The sequence below is a fragment of the Ochotona curzoniae genome, unplaced genomic scaffold (genome assembly GCF_017591425.1).
Source record: "Ochotona curzoniae isolate NIBS_2020 unplaced genomic scaffold, NIBS_Ocur_1.0 scaffold_2476, whole genome shotgun sequence".
In the NCBI taxonomy this organism is placed as follows: domain Eukaryota; kingdom Metazoa; phylum Chordata; class Mammalia; order Lagomorpha; family Ochotonidae; genus Ochotona; species Ochotona curzoniae.
In genome coordinates this window covers 19,197,114-19,204,812 of record NW_024467095.1, presented here as the reverse complement: position 1 = coordinate 19,204,812, position 7,699 = coordinate 19,197,114, and positions in this window count along the sequence as shown.

Here is a 7,699-nt window from a genome sequence, read left to right as displayed (position 1 = left end):
AAATATTTTTTATTGGAAAGGCAAACCAGATTTATGGAGACAGAGAGAAAGATCTTCCATTCACTGGTTCGCTCCCTAAATGGCTTCAATGCCAGAGCTGAGCCAATCCAAAGTCAGGAGTTTCTTTCAAGTTTCTCTCCCATGGGTGCAGGGTCCCAAGGCCTTGGGCTGTCCTCCACTGCTTTCCTAGGCCACAAGCAGAGAGCTAGATTAGAAATGGAGCAGCCTGGACATGAACTGGTGTCCATATGGATGCTGGTTCAAGTGCCAATGGCTCCACTTCCGATCCAGCTCCCCACTGTTAATGGTCTTGGAAGGCATCAGAGGAAGGTCCAAGTCATTGGGTCCCTGCACCCATGTGGGAGACTTGGAAGAAGCGTCTTGTTCCTGGCTTTGTCCTGGGCCAGCTCTAGCACTTGCGGTCATTTGGGGAGTGCATAAGTGGATGGCAGGTGTCTCTGCTTCTCTGTGTGTAACTCTGCCTTTCAAATAAATAAATCTTTCTTAAAAATTGAACTTGTTTTTCCAGTGCAGTTTTAGAGTCTCAGCGAAACTGAGAGGAAGGCACAAAAGTATACTCCCTCGCCCCCAATCTTGCGTCATCTTCCCCCTCATCTGCATCTGCCCTGCGAGTGAGCCATTTCACGCACACTTCATGCAGTGCTTGCTCTGAGCCAGGCACGGTCCCAGGTACTTTGCTTGCATAAACTTGTTCAATTCTAACAGTGATTCTGTTGTCCTCACGTTACAGAAAGGAAAGTGAAGTGCAGTTACCAGTTCAAACAGCTGATGTGGGAAGCTCAGTTGGCCTGTATGCACCTACCCACCTCAGGCTCCAGTCTCGCAAGGGTCATGACACAGCAGAAGCAAAGTCAGAATGGAGAAATCACAACAGCAGCTGGGGCATGCTGAATGTCTCAATGAGACCATCTACTCTGAACCCTCAAGCAGAAAAAAAAAAAATCCATGTCTGTGGAGTCACAGAGAACAGGTGCTCCTCTGAGGAGCTTGTGGTGGTGACCTCCCGAAGGATGGATGAGCAGCAAGCACTGGGCACCAAAAGTGTGTGGGTCTTCCTACTCAGAAGTGCCGCTCATAACACCTTATCCCAAAGAAACAAGGAAGAGTGCACATACAGGTTGAATTACTCGGGAACTCGTTGTGCTAGAGTTGATGTGATGTGGAAAAGTCAGTAAAAGGTGTAAGTAGGAGGTTGGTTAAATGGAGCAGGACATATTCGTAGCCCAGGACTCCAGACAGTCAATATAAAAATATGTGAAATAATTTTCATCGCATGGCATTGTGTTTGCAAAATAAGTGGAAAAAATATTTTCCAATGTAGGAGCAAACCCACTGTTTTCCTTTTTGTAAATAAAACAATTGTTAATATGTATCCTGAGAAATGATCATAAAGATATATGCCAAATTGTAACTAACGATTTTCTCTTCTTAATGGAGTAATGGTGATTTTAATATTCTTTGTTGGATATATTACATTTCATTTTTTCCCCTAAATGCAACACACAGTTAGAAACAGGAAAATAAAAGTTACTTATCATTAAGAATAGGAATCCACGAATGAGCAGAACTTTTCCCAATGAAGAGCCTAGTGGGACCCTACGCTGAGATAGGAAAAACAGCCTCCCTCCCCGGGCACCTGTTAGTGTCCACTGGGGACTCCCTGTGTCTCGCCATTAAAACAGAAATCCCATTGGCATGTGGTAATTTTCTTGTAAAGGAGAAAGTTGCCAGTGAGGGACTCATCAGAAGAAATTGTTTTCCATTTTCCTTAAATCTGTTCATGCATGTTTCATACCAGAGAGTACAGTTTCTCCAGAGGAATGAGGACCTCTTTGATGTGTCTGGATCAGCATTTCCAAAGAGGTCAAGGCACTTCCGGGCTGGGGTCAAACTTTCTGTGGCCCCCAGTCCAATCCCCTTTGTGGAGACAGACCCAGGTTATCCAGGCAAATTCTACATAGTCATGAGATGTTTTCTTCATTTTCTTTCTCAGCTGTCTCCAAAACTGGACAAAATCATTCAGTGAACAATACTGACTCACAGTTACAGGGTCCTGTTAAGGGAAGGATGCAAGTGGCTCTCCTAGGCACATGTTAGGGTCAGGGTGTGTCCCATTCCAGTGGCCAGTGATCTGCAGCTAGGAGAGCGAATGGCTGGAGATGCACTTGGTCTGTGCAGGTAACTGCTGTTCCCAGACTCTCTCACTTCTACAGAGAAGGAAGCCCAGTGTCCTGGGAGCCTTGAAGGGTGTCCTGACATGTGCAGGGCTCCTTCACTGATGCAAACAATTCTGGAATGGTGAAACATAAACTATTGGCTCTTTGTTGAGTTCTTGTTATTCCTCCTTCGGGCTTAGGTGGATGGAACCTTTAGTGCAAGGGCAGTATTTAATGCAGGGTTTCTGTTTGTTTTATTAGTGCAGCATTTTCAAGTAGATGCTTAGGACATCTGCTACAATGCAGGGTTGGTGAGACGACTCAACTGGTTAATCCTCCACCTCCACATGTCGGCATCTCATATGGGTGCCGATTCATGACCTGGCTGCTCCATTTCCCATCCAGCTCCTTGCTTGTGGTCTGGGAAAGCAGCAGAGGACAGCCCAAAGTTTTGGGATCCTGAAACAATGCGGGAGACCCAGAAGAAGCTGCTGGCTCCTGGCTTTGGATTGGCTCAGCTCCAGCCATTGCTACTACTTGGAATGAAACAGTGGATAGAGGATCTTTCTGTTTCTCCTTCTCTCTGTAAATCTGTCTTTCCAATCAAAAATGAATCTTTGAAAACACACATACACATTTCTGCTAACCCAATAGAATGCCTGGTTGTGGGTTGTTTTAATTTTAAGATGCATTTTGTTTATTTAAAGGCAGAGTTACAGAGAGAGGAAGAAAGTATGGTCTTACATCTGCTGACTCACTTGCCAAGTGACTGCAACAGCTGGTGCTGGATTAAATTTGGGGGACCAGAACTCTATCTCTCATATGGGTGTCAGGGACTCATGCTTTTGAACCATCATCTGCCATCTCTCACTGTGTGCATTGGCAGGAAGCCAGATTAGAAGCAGAGGAAATGGATCTTGAACCAGGCTCTCCAAAATGGGATGCAAGTGCCGAGAGCGGGAACTTCACTTCTGTGCCAGCTGCCCATCCTCTAAATGCTTTATCTTTCCACCATTCTTTTTCTCTTCCTTATCCTCTCTTGTGTTCCTGCACCTGCTCAACCACCTTCTAGTACTTTACTCTGTCACCCACTGTGTATCTTGGATACTCCCAGGTATGAAAGAAGTGCCGAGGGGGGAGGAAAAACTGTTGAAAAAAAAATCATTTGAAAGAGGTGACACTTAAGCCAATACTGAAAGTTGTGTGAAGAACTGGGTTGGGTCATAGTGGAGGTGAAGGTGGGGAAAAACATTCCATGTTAAAGGGAAAAACTAGAGGTTGGGAAAAGGAAGGAAGATGTGTGCACAGAATGTGGTGGGCAAGTGGAGGCAGAATCATGGAGGTTCCATGGGAAGGAAGAGAAGAAGGCACAGGGCAGCTCTCACAGGACTGAGGGACAATGAAAGGTGCCTGGATTCTGTTTGAAATGTAATAAGGTATAGTGGTTATCTAGTGGGGGATGGAGACAGATAGAGCCTCTGTTCCTTCTGAACTTTCATCCCAACAGCCTGCTAGACTCCTACCAGCTAGAAAGGCTCATACTAGGTCCTTGAAATTCTGGAAATATGGGGATGTCTTGGAGGTTTTCTGTCTAGCCGGCCCTGAGACCCCCGAAGGGTAAGGCGGCAGTGTCCTGCAGCAGCAACACTGGAGACAAACTGGTGGTGAGGGATGTCCATTTATTTGAGAGAAGTCACAAGCTTATTTATACAGGGTAGGCAAAGTAGGCAGGCAGAAGGGCGGTCCTGATAATACTTCCACACAACAACAAAACTGTGATTGGCTAGTAGGTATGTCTATCTCTTTGGACCCTCCAATGAAGTTAAAGGTCAGGAAGCACAGGAAACTATATCTCAGGATAAACTTGTTACCTGCTGAAAGGCAGGATAAATGCAATATTTGACTTCCTAGAGTTGTTTACCAAGGAAGTCCTGGAACAGTTTGTTAGAGACAGAGAAGAGAGACTGGGGTGCAGCCCATCACTCTTGCTGCATGCCTGGTGAACAGCCATGTTGGGGTCTGCGTTAGCCCAGACTCCTGTCAAGGGTCCGCCCTCAGGACAAGGTGGGCCATGTGCCTACGTCCTCCCACATGGGCTAGGCAGGCAAAGATGCAGGGGCCATCTCCCACAGATATATTTGAAAGAGTTGTATAATTGTTTTAAAACTCTTTTTAAAAAAAAAAAATTGCTTTTTAAGCAGATTTTAATTATTTCTTTGAAAAATAAAAATTATACCTATGGGATACAATGATTTTTTAAAAAATAAGCATACATTGTGAAATGGCTACATAGGGCTACTCCGTATGTTTTGCCTTATGTGTTCACCACTGTTAGATGGTGAACATGACACTCTGTAACGTACCCAATGATCACCTCATGACTGACTGTTCTGGCACAATGGCAACACTGGTGCCTGTGTGGCTGAACTGCCCATGGTTGACGTGTTCAGCTCCCTGCCCAGCCACCACCCTGCTCGGCCCTGTTCTCTGCCTAGGGAAGCTGACGGCAAGAGTGGAATCAACAGGGGCACTGGCCTTCTGCCCCCAGTGTTCTGTTTGGCGAAAGGGGGAGAAGAGGCCTTGGCAAGAGAGGAGAGAAAGTGAGGCCAGCTTGTTCCGCTGGCTCTCGCTGGGCACGGTTGCCCCTGGTGATTTACCTCTGTAGACTGTCACATTTCCTCTCAAGGTGCCTTTTCTAATTGACTCCCTCCCTCTGCTTCTGCCTCCTCTGAGTGCTTCTATGCTGATCCTATAGCATGGTGCCCGCTTTTTTATTCCTGCCTTTCAGATATATTTTCCTCCTCTGTCCAAAAAAAGTTCAGCCTCAAGGCAGGTGTTGTGGAACGATTAAGGCAATGTATGGGATGCCTTTGTCCCACACTAAAGTGCTGTTTAGAGTCCCTGCTACTCCATCTCTGACCCAGTTCCCTGCTGATGTGCCTGGGAAGGTAGCAGATAATGGTTCAGGTACTTGGGTCCTTGTCATCCACGTGAGAATCTCAAACTGTGTTCCTGACTCCCAGCCCAACACCGGCTTCGGCAGCCATTTGTAAGTGAATCAGCGGGTGGAAGATATCTCTGTCTCTCTCTTTCCTTCCTTTTCTCTGTCTCCGTTTCTGTCTCTCTTTGCCTTCCAAATAAATGAATTTTATGCATGAAGTGTTTGTTCCTCTCAAAGACCAAGGCAAAAGGCCCTCCTCCATGAAGCAGTCCTTTGTGTTGTCCCTTCTCTTTCTGAAAACTGAACCCTCTCCCTGGAATCCATGGTGACCTTCTGGGCTGCTGCACCTCCTGGCTGCTGATGGAGCTCGCTCTTTCTTCCATTAGTCTTTTTTTTTTTTTTTGCTTAGTTGGAAGGAACAGTAACAGAGGGAAGAAAAGAGAGAGATCGATCTTCCATCCATCTTCTGGTCCACTCCCCGAGTGGTCACAGTGACCAAGGCCCAACCCCAGCCAGATCCATCCAGCAGCCTTGCTCCTCCTCTGGGTCTCTGACTTAGGCGTGGGGCTACAAGTGCATGGGTCCTCTCCTGCTGCTTTCCCAGGCACATCAGTGAGGAGCTAGATCAGAAGTGGAGCAACTGGGTCTTGAACTGGTCCCCAAATGGGCTGTCACTCTTGTAGCTGAAGGTTTCACCTGCTGCTCCACAATGTTGGCTCCCTCCTGTTAGTTTTTGTCTTTTGGAAATTAGCTTATTTACCTGTTTTCTCCTTAGCCTTTATCTGCATCTCATACATTAAAGATACTTCATGAACAGTGACTTAAAAGAATCAATGAGAGATATAAGAATGTATTGCAAACACACACATAGTTATACATACAAATATAATACTGTTGAAAAGTAAAAAAAATTCTGCATAAATGTGTAATACGACATTTGTCCTGATACTTTGAAACAGAAACGTGGCTCGGGTTGCTGTCCATCTCTTCATCTGCATACTTAAGCTTCCCTTGCACCAAAGCTTCTGGAATACCTGCCATTTGGATAGCCAAGAAAGGCCCTTGGAGCCCTGCCCCACCACTTCTTCTACCAATGGAGTCTGACATAATCAAGGAGTATCAATTATCAGAGTGGCATTATTCTGTGAGAATGGGGAAACTGTGATGAAAACAATTCAGATTATGCCCTAGGGGAGTTTACTTTATATGGGAAAACAAGGTGTATTTGTGCTAAACCAAAGAGAGAATAAGCAGATAAGTTAATTGTGTTTAGAAGTCATGTGAAAGCATTTGAAAGGTGTGCCCACTTAAAGGGACCAATTAGTCATTAATTTTTTTTTTAACAACACCTAGTTTCCTGAATGCAATTGGATGACCACAGACTTTGCAAGTGAAGAAATGGAAGCCATCTGCTTTGTTTGCTGTAGGAGCCCTGAAGGGAAAAATCAAAGTAAGGTAATCCAAGCAGTTGCAAAGTAATGAATGTCATGGATGTCATCATCAAGCTGAGAGCCACTTGCAACTGGGCACCACTGCCAAGCAATGGGTGTCATTGTCCAGTTGAGGGCCACTTTCAACTGGGCACCCTCCAAACCACTCTTTAAGTTTGGAGATTTGTAACTTTCCTTTGTTCATTGCCCTCACTTTCTTTCTTCTTCTTCTTCTTCTTTTTTTAAATAGGAAAAGGACTTTTTTAAAAAAAGATTTATTTATTTTTATTGCAAAGTCATATATACAAAGAGGAGGAGAGACAGAGAGGAAGATCTTCCATCTGATGATTCACTCCCCAAGTGAGCGCAATGGCTGGTGCTATGCCAGTCTGAAGTCAGGAGGCAGGAACTTCCTCCAGGTCTCCCATGGGTGCAGGGTCCCAAGGTTTTGGGCTGTCCTTGACTGCTTTCCCAGGCCACAAGCAGGGAGTTGGATGGGAAGTGGAAGTGCCAGGATTAGAACCAGTGTCCATATGGGATCCTGGCACGTGCAAGGCGAGGACCTTAACCACCACGCTATAGCGCCGGGCTGCAGTGAGAAGTTTGACCACCAGCTGGGTACTAACGAGTGCCCAACAATCTGTGACCCCTACTCCAAGTGCGAACATTTATAGAGAGAGGTATCCCAGAGGTAACTCAAAGTCAGTATGTCAAAAACTGAACTCCCCCGTCATTGCTTTTTCTCTTATATTTTCATTTGCCTTTTTGGCCAACATGGAAACCTGATATCCGTTCCCTCCCCTCACTCTCGCTTTCCCAGCCTTTCCTTCTCTGTGAGCTTTGAGTACACTCCTTTCTCCCTTTCCCTTCGCTCACCACACACCTTCATTCAGCTCCTCACTTTCAACCAGACTCTTATCACGAATGTATGCTTTTATGCCCATCTCATGTTCAATGTTAACATCAAATGAATAACCTTTCTAAGTACTTGCCTGAACACAAATTCTCAGCTTTAGACAACTGCTTAAAACTATATGATGGGACCCACTGTGGCGGCCTAGTGGCTAAAGCCATCGTCTTGAATGTGCCGGGATCCCATATGGGTGCTGGTTCTAATCCCAGCAGCCCTGCTTCCCATCCAGCTCCCTGCT